General features: G+C 38.4%; 1 protein-coding gene and 1 pseudogene across 1 annotated transcript in view; one reads left to right on the forward strand and one right to left on the reverse strand.

Moving 5' to 3' along the window:
* Positions 1–25,528, forward strand: part of Pde8b (phosphodiesterase 8B) — a 250,241-nt gene that overhangs the window by 11,729 nt on the left and 212,984 nt on the right. The window lies entirely within an intron of this gene.
* Positions 12,384–13,024, reverse strand: LOC124987578 (high mobility group protein B1-like; annotated as a pseudogene).

Consider the following 25,528-nt stretch of genomic DNA (forward strand, 5'->3'; position numbering starts at 1 on the left):
TGGTATTGCAATACCCCCTGTTTCATTCTTCCTGCTAAGGATTGCTTTAGCTATTCTGGGTTTTATATTCTTCCAGATGAATTTCATGATTGCTTGCTCTATATCTGTAAGGTACGTCATTGGGATTTTAATTGGAATTGCATTGAATCTGTATAGCACTTTTGGTAGTATGGCCATTTTGACAATATTAATTCTTCCTATCCAAGAACATGGGAGATCTTTCCATTTTCTAAGGTCTTCCTCATTTTCTTTCTTCAATGTTTTGTCGTTTTCATTGTAGAAATCTTTTACCTCTTTGGTTAGATTGATTCCCAAGTAGTTTATTTTTTTTTGAGGCTATTGCAAATGGAGTTGTTTTCCTCATTTCCCTTTCAACTGTTTCGTCGCTTGTGTATAAAAATGCTTTAGATTTATGCCTGTTGATTTTTATAGCCTGCTATTTTGCTGAATTCATTGATGAGGTCTAGAAGTTTTCTGGAGGAGGTTTTTGGATCCTCTAAATATAGAATCATGTCATCAGCAAATAGTGACAGCTTAAGTTCCTCTTTTCCTATTTGTATCCCTTTAATTTCTTTAGTCTATCTAATTGCTCTGGTTAGAGTTTTGAGGACAATGTTGAATAGAAGTGGTGAAAGAGGACATCCCTGTCTTGTTCCCGATTTTAAAGGGAATGGTTTTAGTTTTTCTCCATTAAGAATGATGTTGGCCATGGGCTTAGCATAAATTGCCTTTACAATGTTCAGGTATGTTCCTACTGTCCCTATTTTTTCTAGTGTTTTGAGCATGAAGGGGTGTTGTATTTTGTTGAACGCTTTTTCTGTGTCAATTGAAATAACCATATGATTCTTATCCTTAAGTCTATTGACATGATGGATTACGTTTATTGATTTATGGATGTTAAACTATCCTTGCATTCCAGGGATGAACCCCACTTGATCGTGGTGCACGATTTTCTTAATATGTTTTTGGATACGGTTTGCCAATATTTTGTTAAGGATCTTTGCATCTATATTCATCAAGGATATTGGTCTAACATTTTCTTTCCTTGATGTGTCTTTTCCTGGTTTGGGTATGAGGGTGATATTAGCTTCATAGAATGAGTTTGGTAGGGTACCCTCCCTTTCTATTTCCTGGAATACTTTGAGAAGTATTGGAATGAGTTCTTCTTTGAAGGTCTTGTAGAACTTGGCTGAGAATCCATCTGGTCCTGGGCTTTTCTTGGATGGTAGATTTTTAATGGTTTCTTCTATTTCATTGCTTGATATTGATCTGTTTAAATTGTGTATGTCCTCCTGGTTCAGTTTGGGAGGAGCATATGTCTCTAGAAATTTGTCAATGTCCATTTTGTTGGAATACAGATTTTCAAAGTAGCTTCTCATTATGTTCTGCATCTCAGTGGTGTCTGTCGTGATATTTCCTTTCTCATCACAAATTTTAGTAATTTGAGTCTTCACTCTCCTTCTCTTTGTTAATGTGGCTAAAGGTTTGTCTATTTTGTTTACTTTTTCAAAGAACCAACTTTTTCTTTTGTCAATTTTTTGAATTGTTTCTTTTTCTTTTGTTTCAATTTCATTGATTTCAGCTCTGATTTTAATTATTTCCTGTCTTCTACTACTTTTGCTGTTATTCTGTTCTTCTTTTTCTAGGGCTTTGAGCTGTAATGTTAGGTCATTTAGCTGTTGACTTTTCATTCTTTTCTGGAATGCGCTCCATGCAATGAATTTTCCTCCTAGTACCGCTTTCATAGTGTCCCAGAGATTTTGATATGTTGCATCATTGTTCTCATTGACCTTTAAGAATTTTTTTAACTCCTCCTTGATGTTTTCTGTTATCCATTTTTCATTCAATAGCATATTATTTAGTCTCCAGGTGTTGGAGTAATTTCTGTTCTTTATTTTGTCATTGATTTCTATTCTCAGTCCATTATGATATGATAGAACACAAGGCAGTATCTCTATTTTTTTGCATTTCCTAAGGGCTGCTTTGTGGCATAACATATGATCTATTTTTGAGAAGGTTCCATGTGATGCTGAGAAGAAAGTGAATCCGCTAGTTGATGGATGGAATATTCTATATATGTCTATTAAGTCTAGGTTATTGATTGTGTTATTGAGTTCTATGGTTTCTTTGGTTGGTTTTTGTTTGGAAGATCTATCTAGTGGTGACAGTGGTGCATTAAAGTCACCCAGAATTGTTGTGTTGTGGTCTATGTGATTCCTGAAATTGAGAAGCATTTGTTTGATGTAGAGGGATGCACCATTGTTTGGGGCATAAATATTTACTGTCGTTATGTCTTCCTGATTTATGGTTCCCTGAAGTAGTATGAAATGTCCTTCTTTATCCCTTCTGACTAACTTTGGCTTGAAGTTCACTTTATCTGATATAAGGATGGAAACCCCCACTTTTTTACTGAGTCCATGTGCGTGGTAGGTTTTTTCCCAACCTTTCACCTTTAGTCTCTGGATGTCTTTTTCTATGAGATGAGTCTCTTGCAGGCAACATATTGTGGGGTCTTTTTTTTCAATCCATTCTGCCAGTCTGTGTCTTTTGATTGATGAGTTTAGGCCATTAACATTCAGGGTTATTATTGAGATATGATTTGTATTCCCAGTCATTTGGCTTATTTTTGGTTTTTAAGTTGGCTTGGTTTCTCCTTTGAGTGGTTTTTCTCTAAGGTAGTTCCTCCCTTTGCTGACCTCCATTGTTGTTTTTCATTTCCTCCTCATGGAATATTTTGTTGATAACATTCTGTAGCTCAGGCTTTCTATTTGTAAATTCTTTTAACTTTTGTTTATCATGGAAGGATTTTATTTCATCTTCAAATCTGAAGATTAGTTTTGCTGAGTATAGGATTCTTGGTTGGCAACCATGTTCTTTCAGAGCTTGAAATACGTTGTTTCAGGCCCTTCTAGCTTTTAGAGTCTGGGTTGAGAAGTTGGCTGCTATCCATGTTGGTCTCCCCTATATGTAATCTGATGCTTTTCTCTTGTGACCTTCAAAATCCTATCTTTATTTTGAATGTTAGGCATTTTCATTATAGTGTGCCTTGATGTGAATCTGTTGTGATTTTGTGCATTTGGTGTTCTGTAAGCCTCTTGTATTTGATTTTCCATTTCATTCTTCAGGTTTGGGAAATTTTCTGATATTATTTCATTGAATAGGTTGTTCATTCCTTTGGTTTGTATCTCTGTGCCTTCCTCAATCCCAATAATTCTTAAATTTGGTCTTTTCATGATGTCCCATAGTTCTTGGATATTCTGTTCATGATTTCTTACCATCTTCTCTGTTGGGCAACTTTATTTTCAAGATTAAATATTTATTAAATATTATTTAAAGATTAAATATTAAATATTCATTGTCTGAGGTTCTGTCTTCCAAGTGGTCTAGTCTTTTGGTGAGGCTTTCCATTGAGTTTTTTATTTGGTTTATTGTTTCCTTCATTCCAAGGATTTCCATTTGGTTTTTTTGAGAATCTCTCTCTTTGTTGAAATGATCTTTTATTTCCTGTACTTGCTCTTTCAGCTTATTGGTATTATCATTCATTGCCAGCATTTGCTCTCTTATCTCATCCTTTGCTTCGCGAATCATCTTAATCATGTATAATCTGAAGTCCTTTTCTGACATTTCTTCTAACATACTGTCATTGGATTCTATTAATATAGAATCTAGATTTGTTTGGATCATTTTCTTCCCTTGTTTTTTCATGTTGTTCATGTATCTTCCCCTCTAGCAGTGCAGATCTGGGGTACTGCAGATTTCCCCCTATAGGCTTATAGTGGCCCTATAGGTTTCCAAAACCCTTTCTTTAAGGGGAGATCAATATTAGCAGTGCCCAATTCAGACACTATGCAATCCTAGACCAAATAGCCCCTATGAGGACAATAACAAAATTGTCATAATAAACAGAATGAGGGCGTTTCAAGATGGCGGACTAGAGGGTGGCTGCATTTCATGTTGCTCCAGGACTCAGAATTCAAAAGAGGAGATAGTGAGAGACTTGGGACCAACTCAAAGCCGCTGGGTGAGTCTCTCCCATTGGGGAGGCGTCCTGGATGGTGTGGTAGTCCCGGAATGCAGGGAACTTTGTGAAGTAGAGTTGCCCAATGAGACACCCCTCCCCCCGCTGGAGCAGTGAACACAGACAACTGGGAGCATCGTAGAGGAGGCTGCTCAGCACAGCGCTTGGACTCGGAGCAACCACTGGGGCCCCGGGTGGCTGCCTAGAGGAGGAGCTGTGTGGCGAGCTGTTTGGACTCAGAGCGACCGCTCCTGAACACCGGGGCCTGCCCGGAGGAAGAGGAGGAGCGCGGCAGGTCGCTTGGTCTAGGAGGGACTGCATCAGAACTCCCAGTGGCTGCTCAGAGGAGGAGGTGAGTGGTGAGTTGTTTGGACTCAAAGTGACTGCTCCTGAACACCGGGGGACTGCCTGGAGGAGGAGCGCGGCCGGTCGCTTGGTCTCGGAGCGACCGCTCCTGAACACCCGGGGGGTTACCCAGAGGAGGAGGAGGAATGGGGTGGGTAACTTGGACTCAGAGTGACTGCCTAGGGCTACGGGCGGTTGGTGGGAGGAGGAGACGCGAAGTGAGTTGCTTGGACTCCTAGTGACTGCATTGGAACACCGGGTGGCTGTCTGGAGGAAGAGGCGTGTGGTGTGTTGCTGGGACTCGGAGCAACTGTACCGGGCTCCAGGTGGCTGCTCAGAGGAGGGGCCGCATAGCCAGGTGATTAGGTGCAGAGCAGGGTCCTAGGACCTAGGCGGCTTCTTGGTGGAAGAGCCGCACAGAGACACGCTTAGGGCGGAGTGAAGTTTCCAGGACTGCGGGCAGATTCTCTGAGGAGAGGCAGCCTAAGGAGACTCGCCTGCGAAGGGTGAGGCTCCCAGGCCCAGGAGGTAGGTTCGGGCCCCTGGGAATGTTGCAGAGGAAGGCAGCCCAGCCCAGGCGGTAGTTGTAGATTGAGGGGAACCTCTAGGAGGGGAACTGACCAGTGAGACCTCCCCACCGGGTAAGTCTTCCCTGCCGGGTGAGGTTTTCCCACAAGGATGGAAAAACCAGAGACACAGGCACAAACAGGCCTTGCCTCAGCCCGCAGCCTAGTTCCCCTTTGGATGACCATTGGTCAACAAGTGGAGGCACCTCTGCCCACTAGCAGGGAATATACCCCACCTGAGGGTCACCATCCCTAGAGAGGCAGCTTCCTTGTGGAGCACCGCATTATCAACTTCCTCCAAGACTTCAGGCTACTGAAGGATAAGAGGGGATATACTAGCAATCCTCAGGGACATTATAAGTCAATAGAGGAAATCTGCAATATCTTAATGACCCACTGATTCCTGAACAATATGAGAAAACAAGGGAAGAAAATGCCCTAAACAAATCTAGATGTTACATCAATAAATCCAACGACAGCATGGCAGAAGAAATGACAGAAAGGGAGTTCAGAATGTACATAATTAAAATGATCAGGGAAGCAAACAATGAGATGAAAGAGCAAATGCAGGCACTGAATGATGAGATGAAAGAGCAAATGCAGGCATTGAATGATAGCACCAATCGACAGTTAAAAGAGCAAATACAGGAAGCAAAAGATCATTTCAATAAAGAGTTAGAGATATTGAAAAAAAAACAAAGAGAAATCCTTGAAATGAAGGAAACAATAAACCAAATTAAGAACTCCATAGAAAGCACAACCAATAGGATAGAATACCTGGAAGACAGAACCTCAGATATTGAAGACAAAATATTTAACCTTGAAAACAAAGTTGAACAAACAGAGAAGATGGTAAGAAATCATGAACAGAATCTCCAAGAACTATGGGATATCATGAAAAGGCCAAATTTGAGAATTATTGGGATTGAGGAAAGCTTAGAGAAACAAACCAAAGGAATGAACAATCTATTCAATGAAATAATATCAGAAAATTTCCCAAATCTGAAGAACGAAATGGAAAATCAAGTCCAAGAGGCTTATAGGACTCCAAATACACAAAATTACAACAGGCCCACACCAAGGGACATTATAATGAAAATACCTAACATACAAAATGAAGACACAATTTTAAAGGCTGTGAGAGGAAAGAACCAAATTATATTCAGGAGGAAACCAATACGGATATCAGCAGATTTTTCAATCCAGACCCTAAAAGCTAGAAGGGCCTGGAACAACATTTTTCAAACTCTGAAAGAAAATGGATGCCAACCAAGAAGCTTATACCCAGCAAAACTTACCTTCAAATTTGACGATGAAATAAAATCATTCCATGATAAACAAAAGCTAAAAGAATTTACAAAAAGAAAGCCAAAATTACAGAACATTCTCAGCAAAATATTCCATGAGGAAGAGATAAAAAACAAAGAAGCAAATCAGCAAACGGAGGAATTCTCCTAAAGGAACTGTCAAATAAAGGAGGAACCAAGTTGTGTCAAAAAAAAAAATAAATAAATAAAATTTTAAAAATGAACCAAATGACTGGGAATACAAATCATATCTCAATAATAACCCTGAATGTTAATGGCCTGAATTCATCAATCAAAAGACATAGACTGGCAGATTGGATTAAAAAGAAAGATCCAACAATATGTTGCCTGCAAGAGACTCACCTCATAGAAAGAGATACCCATAGACTAAAGGTGAAAGGATGGGGAAAAACATACCATGCACATGGACTCTGCAAAAAAGCTGGAGTATCCATCCTCATTTCAGATAATGTGGACTTCAAGCCAAAGTTAGTCAGAAGGGATAAAAAAGGACATTTCATACTGCTTAAGGGAAGCAATAAATCAGCAAGATATAACAATCATAAACATCTATGCCCCAAACAGTGGCTCATCCATGTACATCAAACAAATCCTTCTCAGTTTTAGAAACCAAATAGACCGTAACACAATAATACTAGGTGATTTTAACATGCCTCTCTCACCACTGGACAGATCTTCCAAACAAAAATTGAACAAAGAAACCATAGATCTCAATAACACAATCAATAATTTAGACTTAACAGACATTTATAGAATATACCATCCAACGAAGAGTGAATACACTTTCTTCTCAGCAGCACATGGATCCTTCTCTAAAATAGACCATATGTTATGCCACAAAGCTAATGTTAACAAATACAAGAAGATAGAGACACTTCCTTGTATTCTATCAGATCATAATGGATTGAAGTTAGAAATAAATGAAAGAGTAAAAAACAGAAACTACTCCAACACCTGGAGATTAAACAATATGCTATTATATGATGAATGGATAACAGAAGATATTAGGAAGGACATTAAAAAATTCTTAGAGGTAAACAAGAACAAAGAAACATCATATCAAAATCTCTGGGACACTATGAAAGCAGTACTTAGAGGAAAATTTATTTCATGGAGCGCATTTAATGAAAGAAGTAAAACTCAACAAATAAACGACCTAACACTACAGCTCAAAGCCCTAGAAAAAGAAGAACAGACCAACACCAAAAGTAGTAGAAGACAGGAAATAGTTAAACTGAGAGCTGAAATCAACGAAATTGAAACAAAAGAAACAATACAAAAAATTGACAAAATAAATAGTTGGTTCTTCAAAAAAATAAACAAAATTGATAAACCTTTAGCCACACTAACAAAGAGAAGATGAGAGAAAACCCAAATCACTAAAATTCGGAATGAACAGGAAATATCACAACAGACACAATTGAAATACAAAACATAATTAGAAGCTATTTTGAAAATCTATACTCCAACAAAATAGAAAATTTCGAAGACATCAACAGGTTTCTAGAGACATATGAATTGCCTAAACTGAATGAGGAGGAAATACACAATTTAAATAGACCAATTTCAAGAAACGAATTAGAAGAAGTCATCAAAAGCCTACCAACAAAGAAAAGTCCAGGACGAGATGGGTTCTCAGCCGAATTCTACAAAACCTTTAAAGAAGAGCTCATCCCAATACTTCTCAAAGTATTCCATAAAATAGAAGAGGAGGGAACCCTCCCAAACTCATTCTATGAAGCCAATATTACCATGATACCTAAACCAGACAGAGACACATCGAGGAAAGAAAATTTCAGACCAATATCCTTAATGAACATCGACGCAAAAATTCTCAACAAAATTTTAGCAAATCGCATACAAAAACATATTAAAAAGATAGTGCACCATGATCAAGTGGGTTTCATCCCAGGGATGCAAGGTTGGTTCAACATCAGGAAATCAATAAATGTAATTCACCATATCAACAGACTTAAAGTCAAGAATCACATGATTATTTCAATAGATGCAGAAAAAGCATTTGATAAAATACAGCACCCCTTCATGCTCAAAACACTAGAAAAAATAGGGATAATGGGAACATTCCTTAACATTGTAAAGGCCATCTATGGTAAGCCCATGGCTAATATCATTCTAAATGGTGAAAAACTGAAAGCATTTCCCCTAAAAACTGGAACAAGGCAGGGATGCCCTCTTTCACCACTTCTATTCAATATCATCCTTGAAACTCTAGCCAGAGCAATTAGACAGACCAAAGAAATTAAAGGGATACGAATAGGAAAAGAAGAACTCAAACTATCCCTATTTGCTGATGATATGATTATATACTTAGAGGAACTAGGAAATTCCACCAGAAAACTTTTAGAACTCATAAGTGAATTCAGTAAAGTAGCGGGATATAAGATCAATGCACATAAATCTAAGGCATTTTTATACATAAGTGATGAATCTTCAGAAAGAGAAATTAGGAAAACTACCCCATTCACAATAGCTTCGAAAAAAATAAAATACTTGGGAATCAATCTCACAAAAGAGGTGAAAGACCTCTATAATGAGAACTACAGAACACTAAAGAAAGAAATTAAAGAAAACCTTAGAAGATGGAAAGATCTCCCATGTTCTTGGATAGGCAGAATTAATATTGTCAAAATGGCCATACTACCAAAATTCTATACAGATTCAATGCAATTTCAATTAAAATCCCAATGATGTACCTTACAGAAATAGAGCAAGCAATTATGAAATTCATCTGGAAGAATAAGAAACCCAGAATAGCTAAAGCAATCCTTAGCAGAAAGAGTGAAGCAGGGGGTATCGCAATACCAGATCTTCAACTCTACTACAAAGCAATAGTAACAAAAATGGCATGGTATTGATACCAAAATAGAAAGGTAGATCAATGGTACAGAATAGAAGACACGGACACAAACCCAAATAAAAACAATTTTCTCATACTAGACAAAGGGGCCAAAAATATGCAATGGAGAAAAGATAGCCTCTTCAACAAATGGTGCTGGGAGAATTGGAAATCCATATGCAACAGAATGAAACTAAACCCCTATCTCTCACTATGCATGAAACTAAACTCAAAATGGATTAAGTACCTCGGAATCAAACCAGAGACCTTGCATCTCATAGAAGAAAAAGTAGGTCCAGATCTTCAACATGTTGGCTTAGGACCAGACTTCCTCAACAGGACTCCCATAGCACAAGAAATAAAAGCAAGAATCAATAACTGGGATAGATTCAAACTAAAAAGCTTTCTCTCAGCAAAGGAAACTATCAGCAATGCGAAGAAAGAGCCTACAGAGTGGGAGAAAATCTTTGCCAATCATACTTCAGATAGAGCACTAATCTCCAGAATCTATAAAGAACTCAAAAAACTCTACACCAAGAATGCAAATAATCCAATTGACAAATGGGCTAAGGAAATGAATAGACACTTCACAGAAGAAGATCTACAAGCAATCAACAAACATATGGAAAAATGTTCAACATCTCTAGTAATAAGAGAAATGCAAATCAAAACCACCCTAAGATTCCATCTCACCCCAATTAGAATGGCGATTATCAAGAATACAAGCAACAACAGGTGTTGGCGAGGATGTGGGGAGAAAGGTACACTCTTACATTGCTGGTGGGGCTGCAAATTAGTGCAGCCACTCTGGAAAGCAGTGTGGAGACTCCTTAGAAAACTTGGAATGGAACTACCATTTGACCCAGCTATCCCACTCCTTGGCCTATACCCAAAGGACTTAAAATCAGCATATTACAGAGATACAGCCAGATCAATGTTCATAGCTGCTCAGTTCGCAATAGCCAGATTGTGGAACCAACCTAGATGCCCTTCAGTTGATGAATGGATAAAGAAAATGTGGTATAAATATACAATGGAATATTACTTAGCTATAAAGAATGATAAAATTATGGCATTTGCAGGCAAATGGATGAAATTGGAGAATATCATGCTAAGTGAGATAAGCCAATCTCAAAAAACCAAAGGTCGAATGATATCGCTAATAAGTGGATGATGACACATAATGGGGGGTGGGAGGGGTTAGTGTTAGGGTTAGAGTTAGGGTTAGGGAGGGGGGCAAGAATGGAGGAAGGAAGGACTGTATAGAGGGAAAAGGGGGGGGGAAGGAAAAAAATAACAGAATGAATCAAACAACATTACCCTATGTAAATTTATGATTACACAAATGGTATGCCTTTACGCCATGTACAAACAGAGAAACAACATGTATCCCTTTTGTTTACAATAAAAAAAATAAACAGAATGAGTTCATATATTATCTTCAGTAAAACAAACAGATTTGCAATAAGGTCTGCAGTTTCAAATGGAGGACAAAGAGGATGCAGAGGGATGTAGAATGTGGCTGTTAATGAGATAAGGAAAGAGTATACAGAAGTTCTAGATAATAGAAAGGGTGAGAGTGTAATCAAAATAAATTGGATGTTAGCATGAAAAAAAGGGAGAAAAAAACTCTGAGGGAACAGGTAAACAAAAGGAAAAGAGAGCAAGAAAAGTAAAGAAATAAAAACTTAATTTTTTTCAATAAGGAGAAAAAAGAAAATCTACAATATAACAGTCATATAGTAATGAAACCTCCCAGAGTTCAGTAGCCTGATGCATAAGAGGTACCTGACAATGAGCTTCAAGCCTCCAGCAGGCGTCTCAGGATGGGATTTGCCCCACCTAAAGATCGGAGCTATGGCTTCCAGGATTATCCAAGATGGCCACTCTGGCTTCAAAACGTGTTGGCAAATGGGGAGCTGCAGCTCAGGGTGTGGCCATGGTCAGCTGGAGGTCCTGGAGGCAGGATGCAGTTGGTCAGGCAGGGTTCCTGGAGGCGGGTGTGTCTGGTGTGGTTGTGGGATCCTGGAGGTCGGGTGCAATCAGTCATTCTGGGGTCCCAATGATAGGGTGCAGTCAGTTGGCCTGGGGGTCCTGGCGGCAGGGAGCAGTCGGTCGATGTGAGGGCCCCAGAGGCAGGGAGTGATTGGTCGGGCTGAGGGATCCTGGAGATGGGGCTCAGTCAGTTCGGCCAGGGGTCCTACGGGGCCTGGCTGTTGTCTCAAAATGGCGGCAGCCACGTGTAATCAAACCTGCAGGTACTGTAACAGTGAACTTGCAGGCAACAGCAGGCAGCTGGTGCTCCACTGGCGGTCGGCGATTGGTTTGCTGACTGTTGTCGGACGATTGGGAGGTGAACCTCATGCGTTGGGTGATGGATAGGAGTAAGGCAGGCGATAGATAGGCGAGAGGCAGGCAAATGGCGGATGATGGGCGCCTGACAGTGAGCAATCTGCACTCAAAAAATGTGTGGATATGCTGGCAGACTACAGGTGATCACAGCAGACAAATGTGGTAAACAGCAGGGGATCAACAAGCAGCAAAAACTGCCTTACCAAGAAACAGATATCCTCTGCTTGAAACCAGAGTTACGGAGCAACAAGGAGTGCAGCCTCCCTCTAGTCCACCATCTTGGATCCCATGGCCTGGTTCTTGAAGTCTGCTATTCCCTCCTAGGGAGAGCTAAGGCCAGGCTTTGCAACTACTCAACATGCCATGGTCAAAATAAAGGAGTGTCCATAAATGCCATAGTTTTTTGGCTGAAGAATATTATTCTTAGTAAATGAATCATAGCCAGCGAAAAGACGAGAATCAATGAAATCATTGGTTATTGGTTAGAAGCATTCAGAATGTTAATAAAAGAGCTGCAACTCTTTTTTTTTTTTTGCTATTACACAGTGGTATTCAGTTAACAGAACAATTATTTCATATAAGCTGCATCAGAGACAACTGAAGATGAAAAAGTACCATTTCCCCATATATAACTAATTTGTGCTGTGCACCAACAAGAACCTGCTTTAAATTTCCATGCCAATTTACAACCCCCATACTGTACCAGGCAAGGTTAGTGGCTATTGAAAATACCACCAGGACAGGGCTATCTAAAGACACATTCGGTAGTGTGTTAACTATACAAAAAAAGACACTGTACAGTTTAAAAACAAATCTTACACAGCCTTAAATTTCAATTTTTTTCTTTAAAAGGAGTGAGTTGTATACAGGGGGGTTAAATGCTTTATAGACAGGAGAAAAACTGCTCTAGAACCAACTTATTCATCATCATCATCATCATCATCTTTATCCTCTTCATTTTCCTCTTCCTCATCCTCTTCGTCTTCCTCATCTTCCTCCTCTTCCTTCTTTTTCTTGCTTTTTTTAGCTTTGACAACTCCCTTTTTTGCTGCATCAGGTTCCCTTTAGCTCAGTAGGCAACAATATCCTTTTCGTACTTTTCCTTCAGCTTAGCAGCTTTCTTTTCATAAGGCTGCTTGTCACCTGCCACAGTGTGATTCCACATCTCTCCCAGTTTCTTTGCAACGTCACCAATGGACAGGCCAGGATGTTCTCCTTTGATTTTTGGGCGATACTCAGAACAGAACAAGAAGAAGGCTGACGGAGGCCTCTTGGGTGCATTGGGATCCTTGAACTTCTTTTTTGTGTCCCCTTTAGGAGGGATATAGGTTTTCATTTCTCTTTCATAATGGGCCTTGTTCGCCTTTGCCACATCTTCAAATTTTCCTTTCTCTTCAGCAGACATGGTCTTCCACCTCTCTGGGCACTTCTTAGAAAACTCTGAGAAGGCGATCGAAGCATCTGGGTGCTGCTTCTTGTGCTCCTCCCGGCGAGTTTGCACAAAGAACGCACATGATGATATTTTGCCTCTCGGCTTCTTAGGATCTCCTTTGCCCATGTTTAGTTGTTCTTCCTCAGTGAGGCCCAGAGGCGCCCAGTGCGGGTCCCACTCTCACTTGCCCCGGTCCTGTCTCTATGGCGCTCAATGCACTGCAATGGCTGTTGACATTTTGTTTTTGATATATGGGATGAGAGAGAGAGAGGAGAACAACCCACATCTCTGGGGGTGGTTGGGGGAGAGAAGAGAGGGCAGGGGTGGGAGGGAGGAAGAGAGAGAGAGAGAGAGAGAGAGAGAGAGAGAGAGAGGAAGAAAGGAAAGAACAAACCAACCCACATCTCTAGTTTAGGGAACAGTGCCAAGTGAGGTTCAGTCAAAAGCCGAGAGGAAGCAATTGTTGGCGTGTGACACAGGTGCTCCTGTGATCTCCTTTAAAATTTTTTTCTTTTATTTTTTAGTTGTAGATGGACGCAATGCCTTTATTCTATTTATTTTTATGTGGTGCTGAGAATTGAACCCAGTGCCCACATGTGCTAGGCAGGCACTCTGCCACTGAGCCACAGCTCCAGCTCCTGTGATCTCCTTTTGACTTGGCCCTAGTGGGTCTGTCTGGAATCAATGGTTGCTTCTAGAAGCCTAAAAGTTGTATTCCCAGCACTGCTTTGGTGCTAAAACAGTTATGAGCTGTCTGATCTGTTGGCCAAGTCCTCCTGCAGAATTAAAACAACTTCTGGTCTCTAAAGACATACTTTGGAAAACATCATTTGACTAAAGATCAAAGAGTCACAGAAATGCTATGATGAGCAAGGAATGGTAAATCCATTGTTTTCTTATACTTGGAGCTTAGAGGTATTAGTCTTCTCAGGCGGCCATAACAAAATATCACATGCTGGATGGCCTAAACAACAGAAGATTCTTTCCTCTCCATTCTGAGTCTGGAAGATCAAGATGCTGTCAGGGTTGTTTCTGGTGAGTCCTATCTGCCTAACTTGTACATAGTTGCCTTCTCGTCGTGTCTTCACATGAATTTTCCCCTGGGCGTGCGTGGATAGGGAGCTTATGATGTCTCTTCCTCTTTGTATAAGGACACCAGTTGTATTCAATTATGGCCCAACTTTATCCTCATTTAACCTAATTACCTCCCTGAAGGCCCTGTCTCCAAGTATAGTCACACTGGGGGTTATGGCTCCAACCTAGGAATTTTGTGAGGCATGCTTCAGTGCAAAACATGAAGTAAATGCTGTAAGTTTAAAAAAATGTTATTGAGGTCTAATACATGTAAGATAAAATATATGCCTTTTAAAGTGTGCAGCTTGATGAGTTTTGACAAAATCATCATCACGTGACCTGCCCGTGCCATCACCACAATCTAGATCTAGGCCAGCTCCTTCAGCCTGCACATCTGCTTCTTCTAGTCCATTCCCAACACCTCCCACCAACCCCACTAGTAGCCACAATCTTTCTTCTATTCCTGTAGAGTTGTCTGTTATAGTTTAATGCCCATGAAATCATATACGTAGCTTTTTGTGTCTGTATTCTTTCATCCAGTATGAAGAATTTGAGATTCTTGTATGTTGTGTGTATTAGCAGTTTGTCACTCTTTTAGTGTTTCATTTTATGAATATACCACAACATATTTACTTATTCACCTGCCAATAAACATTTGGTTTGTTTCCAGTTTAGGACTACTATTTAAAAACTGCTATGAACATCAATAGACAAACTTTTTGACATGTGTTTTCATTGCTCTTTGGTAAAAAACTAGAAGTGAAATTATGGTTCTATGTAAGTGTACTGTATGTTTGATAAGGAACTGTTTAAGATTGTGTTTCAAAAGTGGTTGTATCCATGTACATAGCAACATGAGAATTCTAGTTGTTCTGTGTCCTTACTAAGGATGTTGTTATCAATCTTTTGCATTTTAGTCCCATTAATGGTTACATGGTGATATTTCATTGTGGTTTTATTTGCATTTCACTGCTGACTAATTGATACTGAATATTTTTTCATGTGTTTACTGGTCATTTTTCATTTCATGTATTGTGAAGTATTTGTTTCAAATATTTCATCCAGTCTTTAATTGGGTTGTCCACCAGCTTTTGGATTCATTGAGTTTGTCTATTATTTACCTGTTTTCTATTTATTAATATTGCCTTTGTTTATTTGAGATGTAATAGTTGTACATACTTATGGGATACAGTGTAATAATTCAGTACATGTATATAATGTGTAATGATCAAATCACAGTGGTTAGTTTTCCTTCTTAAATATTTGGTTTTTTTGTAGTTGTTTAACTTTTTTATTTTCTTTTTTTCCTCTGATTTCTGTTTGAATGGTTTTAATTAGCATGTCTTCTAATTCACCGATATTTTCTTCTACACTGTCTAATGTGCTTTTAGTTTCATTCAGTGACAGTTTCATTTCAGAACTTGTATTTTTCATTGTTAAAAATTCCATTTGGTTCCTTTTTGATCTTCCATTTCTCCTTTCACAATGCTTGTTTTCTTTCAATATTCGAACAATAATTATAATAGCTGTTCTAATGTTCTTGTCTGATAGTTCCAATATTTCTGTTTCTGTATACTGATTTATTTTGATTAATGGTCACCTTTTCCTGCTTCATGGTATATCTAGTAATTTTAACTATACACTAGACATTTTGAATCTTATATTGTTCAGTGTTTAGGTTTTGTCATCTTCCTTTAGTAATGTTTGGAGTTTGAGTAGAAAATTAAGTTAAGGGCTGAGGTTGTGGCTCAGTGGTAGAGTGCTTACTTAGCATGTGTGAGGCACTGGGATCGAAATCAGTACCACATACAAAAATAAATAAATAAAATAAAGTTTAAAAAAAGAAAATTGTTAATTTGGCTCAGTTTGATTTTTTCAAGTTTTAGTTTTTTAAAAAAAAAGCATGTTTGGGGTTTTTCTCTGTTATCTTATTGTTAAGGCAAGACCCAGCCAGGGTCTCTGCTGATTGCTCTGAGTGTTAACAGTGACTCTCCACACACACACATACACATGCATGCATGTCTGTGCACAGACAAGCACACACACACACACACACACACACAAACTATGGGTATGACAAACAAATTTGGAAGAATTGTACTCATTGTTTTAATTTGTCACTTCACAACTGTTTATTTTCCCATAGTGGTTCCTATGACATATTCTCCTTTTCCTACCCACCCACTCTAAATTGGGGTGATGTGACATTTTAAAGAATACTTAGGTTCTTAAATGGTTCTTCAACCTTTTCAGGGGAATATATATATATATATATACATATATATATGTATATATATATATACACACACACACACACACACACACACACACATACAATACATATTATATGTATATGTATATATGTGATGGTTTTTAGTAGCACTTTATAGTTATATATACTATTGGGCTTCATTTTGACATAATCATACATGCATAGGATATAATTTGCTCTGCTTCAGTTCCTAGTACTTCCCCCTTTCCTCCCCTCTTACCTTTCCCTGTTCTCCTTCCTCTACTGTACTGATTTTTCTTTTATTTATTTATAGTTTTAAAAAATTAGTGCTTTATAGATATGCATAAAGGTGAAATTCACTGTGGTATATTTGTATATGTATAGTGAATAATTTGGTCAATTCCATTCCTCTCTTTCCCCATCCCTTCCCTTAATCCCCTTTTTCTGCCCCACTGATCTCCCTTCTATTTTCATGGGATTCCTCCCACATTTCCTCCCTTAGTTTGGTCTAGCTTCCACATATGAGAGAAAAACATTCAACCCTTGACTTTCCAAGTCTGGTTTATTTCATTTAGCATGATATTCTCTAGTTCTACTCATTTACCAGAAATGCCATAATTCCATTCTTCTTTATGACTGAGTAAAAGTCCATTGTGCATGTATATCACCTTTTCTTTATCCATTCACCTGCTGATGAGCACTTGTTTGTTCCATAATTTGGCTATAGTAAATTGTGCTGCTGTAAACATTGATGTGTCTGTATCACTATTGTATACTGAATTTAGTTCTTTTGGATAAATATCCAGGAGTGGGATAGCTGGTAATTCCATTCCTAGTTTTTTGAGGAATTTCAATACTGCTTTCCAAAGTGTTGTACCAATTTGCAATTCCACCAATAATGTATGAGTGTACCTTTTCCCCCATATCCTTGCCAGCATTTAGTATTCTTGATGATTGCCATTCTAATGGAATGAGATGAAATCTCAGTGTAGTTTTGATTTGAATTTCCCTGATTGCTAGGGATATTTGAACATTTTTCAAATATTTGTTGATCATTTTTATTTCTTCTTTTGAGTAGCATCTATTTATTTTGCCCATTAATTGTTTTTTTTTTGTGTGTGTGTGTGTTAAGTTTTTTTGAGTTCTTTATATATTCTGGATTTAACATCTAGAGCAATTTCTAAGTTCCTCATAGAAGAAATTCTATGAATGGCCAATAGTCTTGTTTCCTACATTTCTCAAAACTGTAGGTTTTACTTTTAGATGCAACATCTCTAACTCATTATTATATGTTTTATAAAAACTTGTATATACAAAGAGAAACAGGATATAAAAAATGCAATTAATGTAAAAATTCATGCTATCTGAATTGTAGTGAGCCATGAGCTTCTTACAGAGTTTCCAGCAACTTGCTGCTTAAAACGTCTTACAAAGGTATAGACTTTGTGGCTTAGCTCCATCTCCAAATCAAGCTGGAAGATTTGATTTCTTATTTATTATGATATGAATCTTGAATGTCCCCCCAAAAGTTTATGTGCTGAAAACATTGGTCACAATGCAGCAAGGTCCAGAGGTGGTGCTTTTAGGCAATATTTGGATCTTGAGGGCTCTAACCTCTTGAGTGGGTTAATCTATTTGATGGATTAATAATTTGAATTGACTACCAGGTGGTAACTGTAGGTAAGTGGAGGAAGTAGGTCACTGGGGGCATGCCCTTGGGGACTTTATTTTGTCATTGGTTTCTCCTTCTCTCTCTGCTTTCTAGTTGCTGTGAGCTGACAGCTTTCCTCTATCACACCATTCTACCATGATGTTTCTGCCTTGGAGCTAGCTGTCCATGGATGGAAACTCTGAAACTATGGGATGAAATAAACTTTCCTTTTCTAAGTTGTTCTTGTCAGGTATTTTGGTCACAGTGATGCAAAGCTAACACATTAATTTAACAATGAAAGACGATTCTCATATACATGTCTCCCAACATGTTGCTGTCACTTCAAAAGTCTAAAAAGTTGGTTTCTTTTTCTTAAGCTGATGCTGGTGACTTAAGATCAGAAGGATCTGGTGAAGGATGTTATGAAGGATCTGAATCTTATCTTTCAGATTTCAGTGAAAAAGAAATGAATTTGGCATTAGCCATTTTTCTTCTTTAAAGGCCTATGTAAGATTTTTATAACCTATGAAAGTTTGATGACTCCATGCTCAGCAGAAAGAAATTACTTAACCAAGGCAGGTGGGAATTCAGGTTAAAGGTAAACAGAAAGGAGATATTGCAAAATTTTATATCTAAAGGGTAAAATCACAAGAGAAGCATGCATAAATAAAGCATGCAAAGTACAAGATTGTAACACAGGAAGTTATTCGCAGAATGATGTAATTATTACTATTATTCAATTTTGTCTGCTTTGTATACATATATTGTATTGAATTTACACTGTCTTTCCCCATTTGCCCCCTCATCCCCATCTCTGCTTTCTAGAACTTCATTATTCCCAAAGGATAGTGGACTTTTGTCTTCCCAGGTTCAAACCCTTATATTAAGAGAAAGAAAACCAAATACTCTAATGGAAATGTATATAGTTCTGTTGGTGTATATGTAAACCTATCCCTCCCCCACCCCAATCCTCTGTTTTCAGAAAGGACCAAGAGTATTAAAACATCTGTCCTTTGAAGTTCCTGGTTTGGGGAAGCAAATTCCTGAAATCCATCACCTTCCATTCCTTATAAATTGCCAGATAATAGTGATCTGTGGTGGTCCTTTGTGTAATGAAGCTTCAGGTATAAGTACATTTTATTTTATGTTTCAGAAAATAAAACATTGTAAGTGAGGGGTTGTGTTTGTTTGCATCATTGCTTTTGTTTTGTATTATCTTACTTTGTGTATAGCAGTGGTTTTCAAAATGCGATCCCTGGATGAGTGGCATTAGCATCACTTGGGAACAAGTTAGAAACTCAAATTCTCAGACCTTGCAGTTCTGTGTTTTGGATAACCCATGTTTGCTAAAATTTGTTAGCCATTGGTGTGGAGAACCTGGACTCCACGTGACTCAATCTATTTTCGTGCATGATATTATAAGCCCCGTAATATGAGGTATGAAGAAGTAATCACTTGTGCCCCCAGCTACTGTTGCCTTGGAGATGTTTAATGGAGTATCATGGGAAGTGCCACGCTGCAGAGCAAATGTCAAACTCCAAGAAGGAAGAGACATTCTGCCAGAAGGCTTCTAGAATACCTCCTTTCACAGTCCCAGCAGCCAAAGTGAGAAGATTAAAACACAAGATGCACAGAAGGTGCTAATGCTGGGCCCTCAGGCAAAGCTGCAGCCTGGAGGCACCTGGAGCTAGTGAGGAAGTCAAATCCCAGGGCTCAAAATCTTTTCTTGAGGCTGAAGCATCAAAGGCTGACATGAAGCAAGAAACCAACATCCATGTGTGGGCCTGACCATAGGGAAGCCCAAGAGAGTCTTGGCAAAGAGATAGTTTTCTTAGCCACGTGGGGAAAGGGTGGGCCATATGCTTGTTGGTGAGGAGGACCTGGAGGTTAACAAATTGATGTCTTTGTGATTCTTTCAACAAATGTTGAACATGTATTATTTCTGATTGTAAGTTCTAGAGACCCACCGGTGGACTCAAAAGCAATTCTTGGCCTCATGTCTCTAGTACTGTAGTCATGTCCAGGAGATAGTTAAGTGAACACTTTCTGAATTCTAGACTCAAGCTTCTGGACCCCAAAAGTGCAAATCCAGGGGAAGAATCTCTTTTATAGACAAGGATCATTTCTCCTGAAAGTACTCCCCATTCTCACACATTATCCTAACTATCGAAGGTGGGAATTTTGCAATCACTTTTGATATCACCAGCTTCCTGTCCCCTCACCAAATCAGGCATCAGATCCCAGGATTCATTCTTGGTAAGGTCTTTATAATTCCCTCCCCTTCCCCTCAATTTCCACACATTTCATCTCCTTGATATCCCCTAGGGGTTCCATAACAATATAACACAGACTGGGTGGTTAGACAATAGAAATTTATGTTCTCACAAATCCGTAGCCTGGAAATGCAAGATCAAAGTGCCAGCAGGGTAGGCAAGGCCTTCCTCCCAGGATTGAAGATAGTGCCATCTCTCTCTGAGTTCATGTGACCCTTTATCTGTGTGTACATGCAGCTCTGGTGTCTCTTCCTTTTCTTGTAAAGATAGAGTCCTATGGGACAAGGGCCCCACCTATATGATTTCATTTAACCTTAATTATCTCCTTCAAGGTAATTAATCCAAACATAGTCACTTTTAACATTAGGGTTCCAGAATACAGATTTTGATAGGACAAAATTCAGTCCTATTTCTGAATTATTTTTGGTTAATTTTTTTGTTTTTGTTGGTTTTTTGGTGTTGAAGATTGAACCTAGGGATGCTTTACTACTGAGCTATATGCCTAGCTCTTTTGATTTTTATTTCATAAAATAAAAATGTTTAATTTTTGTAAAATAAAAATGTTTTATTTTAGGGTCTCACCAAATTGCTGAGGCTGGCCTTGAATCTGCAATCCTACTGCCTTAGCCTCCCAAGAAGCTAGGATTACAGGTGCCATTTCTGGATGATGGTAGCTCCTTCTTGGTCCTCATTACTGACTTCCTTCACAGCCCTGGAGTGTGCAGCCAGATGCATCACAGTGAAATAGAACTTTCAAGTTACAGTCTTCTTAAAAACTAGAGTGATTCTCAGTTGACTAGTTCAGCCAAACTCCATAGTCTGACATTTGCTTCCCTGGTAACAGCATACCTTGTCAGCCAAAATAATGCTATTCTTACACACCACACAGTGTTTTGAATCATCTCCTTCATTGTTCTCCAAGCACACAGTCAGTGTTCCTACTTATAGGCTTTCCTGTGCATTATTCTCCCTGGCCTGTCCTCTCTTTTGCGTATTCCTTTCTGCCTTTCTTCCAGCAGCCACACGCTGTCTCTTCAGTGACATCTTCCAGATCACTTCCACCCACAGTGATCTTTCTTTCTGGGCTTGGATTTTCTATTTCAAAGCAAATGTTAACACACTTCTTTTGTGTGTGTGTCTGTGTTCCTGACCAGACTCTCTGAGGGTGAGTACTGAGTATTTTACTTCTTTGTATCCTTCCCGGTGCCTGGCACAGTGGTGGTACTCAGTGTTCTCATTGAATGGATGGCTGGATGGATAGGTGAAAAAGGAATGAATGAAAATTCTCTTTGAAAAAGTTTTCTGAGAATCTTAACCTGTCATCTCCTCTAAGAAAACTTTCATAACTCTGCCCTAGTCTCGGTCATATCAACATTTTTAAATCTCTCTATAACCTTCATGACTATCAGAGGATTTTGTTGTTTGTCCTTTCAATTCGCCAAAGTCGAAACTGGGATATTTCTGTCTTGTTCCCTGGTGCTTATTTAGTATCTGATACATGGTAGGCATTCAGTAAATATTTGATGAATGAATGAATGAATGAACTTAGCATCACATAGTATGATGTGACATTTTAGAATGAATGGTATGCCTAGCAAGGTGTGCATGAAGGCAGGGAAGGGCCTACTTAGAAATCTGGACTTCTAAAAATTAGGATGTGGCTCAGTGGTACTGTACTTATTTAACATGTGCAAGGCACTGAAAAAAATTTTGGTCCTCCTCAGCACTGAAAAAAAATTACCCCTGAGGCATTTAGGAAATCTCAAACTAATTTAGAAACAAATATGCCTCATGCCTTGTTTTATACATTGTATATATTTTTAAAAATTGGTGTGAATTTGTAATTTGTATCCTGACTAAGCATACCTAAAAAACTAGAAATGCTGTATAAGAGTATTAAAGGAGCCATGGAGTCTACTATTTAAAAGAAAGCCAACATTTAATCATTTGGCAAACAAAACTTTTTTTCCCCTAGACAATGGTTTGTATTCTAAATTGGATTTTCACATAGGAAGTTTCCTGAAGGGTAGCAAAAATACTACAGTGACTTGTACATATAGAAGTTTCAGGGTCTTCCATTTTTCAGTTTTATCATCCTTACTTCAGAAGTCACTGTCCAGTTGTCTGATCTGCTCACTGATTCTGGTTCCACTGAGGTTAGTTCTGCCTCTGTGTCTTTGCTCACATTGATTCCTTTGACTAAAAGGTTATCCTGGTTAAGGAGGATGACAAGCCTCCTTCTCCAGCAAGCCTTCATCCAAGTATCATAACTACCACAAAAGAATTGACAGTGCCACTCATTTTTGCTCTTGCACTTTGACATCCATGTATTATGTTCTGTTATTTTCTTGTAAGTTCATCTCCTTGATTTCTCTATAAGCTTCTTTCTAGTTGGACTGTAACTTGTGTTTGATTTGTATGTCCTTTCATGACTCATTTTGTGAAACGTACTTATAAAACTCTTGGAAATGAATGTTCCATCCCTTATAACCTGATTGTCTGGTCCAGGAGAATTCTGGTTGAGGAGCAAGGACCTTCTGGAGTCCCTCTTAGGGCCGATCCAGCCCCTGGTGTTCTTGTAAATGGGAAGAACAGATGGACCAGCACTGAGTGCATTCCATGTTTGATGATGTTGACCTAAGGGAATCAGATGTTGGCTGAATCTCTTCTTACATCTTCTCTATTTGCATTTTCTACATCTGCCAAGAGAAAATTGTCCTATGGGCCAAATCCTCCCCTTAATTTCATTTGGTCTTTGGCAGAAGAACCAAGAAGTGATGCGACTATATTTAAAAATACAACTTACTTTTACTCTCTTCAAAGAACTGCATCTATAAACTCACTTGGTTTGAATATTTTACCATGAAAATGGCTGTGTTTTTTTTCTAAGTCTTTCATTTTCTCTTTGCCTCTCTGTCTCTGTGAGTCTGATTCTGTATTTTCTTTGTGAATGTGTGCGCATTAATTTCTCTGTCTTCATCTATCTCTGATTCTCTACTTTCTACAATTTTTTCCATCTTCTACCTTGTTTAAGGGAAAACAGATCTCTGAAGTCCACAAAATAAACCATAATTAGCAAAAATATTTTAAGGAGAGAATCAGGAACCTTACACTCATTCATTTATGTTGTTTTTCTGCATATTATGTTCACTTTTGAACCTCAACAAACATATATGCATTTTCCATATTTGTAATCAATCTATATAAACTGTTATTTTAACCTAACATTATTTCATCCAAACATATTTAAGCAGTGATATTATGACATGTTAGTATAGTTTGTTAAGCCATTTCCTAAGTGATGTTTGAGTCATCTTTCTTCATTATTGTAAATAGTGTTGCTACCCACATTTCTACAAAATATTATTTTATTAGTAAAAGGAGTATTTTCAGGTCAAAGACATTAACTGACTTTAAAAACTAAAAACACAGAGCATAGAACTCTACTCAATTAAAAAATAGCCCCTTCAATTTTGTTTTATAATGGTTAAGAGATGAGAAAGACAAAAGGGAGAAAATCATTCATTCCTTCATTCAATAAATAAATGAGCACCTACCTTTTGGTAGGCAGGGTTCTAAAAGTATAGGATCCATCAGTAAATAAGAGGCCAAAAATTTCCTGCCCTGTAGAGTCTATATTCTAATGGGAGAAGATAGACAATAAAATAATAAAAAGTGAGCTAATTATATGGAAAGTTGGAAGATGATGAGTGCTACAAAACAAGAAAAATTGCTGGTTAATGGGAATCAGGAGCCATAGCAGGACAATGGAGGAATGTGGATTGTAATTTTAAATTGAGGTTGGGGATAGGCTGCTTTGAGTAGTGGACGTCTGAGCAGAGATTTAAAGAAAGTGAGAAAGCTAGTCTTGCAAGTATGGGTGTAACTGCATAACTGGCAGAGGGGACAACTCCTGGGGAATACTGAATCTCCTGGAGAAATAGCAGGGAGCAGAGCGAGAGCCCAGAAAGAGATTGGCAGATGCCCAATTGTATAGAGGCTCCTAGGCACTTATAAGGACTTTAACCTTTACTCTTATCCTCAAAGGAGACTGGAAAGGCCATGATGGATTCACTTTCTTCAAAAGGGCACCTGCTGCATCCAGTCCCTAACACCCAAATCCAAGTCTTTAGGACAGGACTAGGGAACTGTTGTATTTCTAACAATTTCCGCAGGGCAATTCTGATGTACTATTTGGTTTGAGACTGTTCTCTCAGTTAAAAAAAAAAGAAAAAGAAAAAAGAAAAAAGTCCACAGTTTTAACTTAAAAATAACTTGATAAAAAGACAAAAACTTTCATGGCATCCTGAATATTAGTGATTTAGAAACTTTGGTGATTATCTAGAAAATCTAGAGGTTAAGTGACTTGCCCAAGGTTATTCAGCTCTAAATGCAAAACCAGATTTCATATTCACCTTTCTAACTCAGAGTTCAATGCACCTTCTACCACACTGGTTTGCTTAATAAACGGTATCATTTCACTTATCAGCTGGTTAGATTCCCAATAAATTCCACCATTAGGAATATGGTCTGAACTCAGAAGCTTGGTAAGGTTGATTGGTTGCTTAAATGTTTGGTTAGTCAAAGATCAATCAGATAGCTGCTATTGTTTTAACCTTTGTGGTTAAAAATCACTAAAAATGTAGTAATCACATTTTCTGTTTCTTTAGAGGAATTTTGGAAGATTCTTACTATTTTAGAATTGGAATGGATCTTAATTGTTCAGTCTTGCAGTGCCTCTGGGTCATAATTTTGAAGTAAGCTCTTATTTAATATCATTATAAAACATAAAAGCCATTCAGCTGACCTTGGATATATCCAAGGTTTAGTTTTTAAAATACATTTCTGATTTGGTTTGCTTTCCTTTCTTCTGATTGGTTTCTTGGACATGTCACTTACTTTTTCCCACTTAATTAAATTTTTTTAAATATAATGTTGGGTTTCTTGGCCTTGTTCTGTAACTTGGGTCTAAATTTTATCTGCAGTGTCTGAGATTGTAGACTTTGCTGTCATTCTGGGAAGCACTGAAGTAGTTATGTGCGAATCAGTTCAGAAATCACTTATATGGGCAAGAACTCAGGACTCAGAACGAAGCTGGGGAAATGATTTTAGTGAAATCATTTCTCCTACACTTGCACAGTTGTGCAAGTTTCAGAGATCAGATCTGTTCTAGCAATGGGGGCAGGTTGCATATTCCCACTGAGAACACTTGGTGGAGATTAGAGAGATACATTATTTTTTCCTATCACTAAGCCAGAATTGGCAGTGGAAAGTGCCTGAGCTATTGCTGTTTTGGAAATGGGAGGAAAAATGTATATCTAGTGCATTTCTCCTTTTATCTTCTTTTCCTTCGGAGAACTTACATTCAGCAAAAGACACTGGTCCCAAAATGAAGTGTG

This window comes from Sciurus carolinensis, chromosome 6 (genome assembly GCF_902686445.1).
Source record: "Sciurus carolinensis chromosome 6, mSciCar1.2, whole genome shotgun sequence".
Classification (NCBI taxonomy): Eukaryota; Metazoa; Chordata; class Mammalia; order Rodentia; family Sciuridae; genus Sciurus; species Sciurus carolinensis.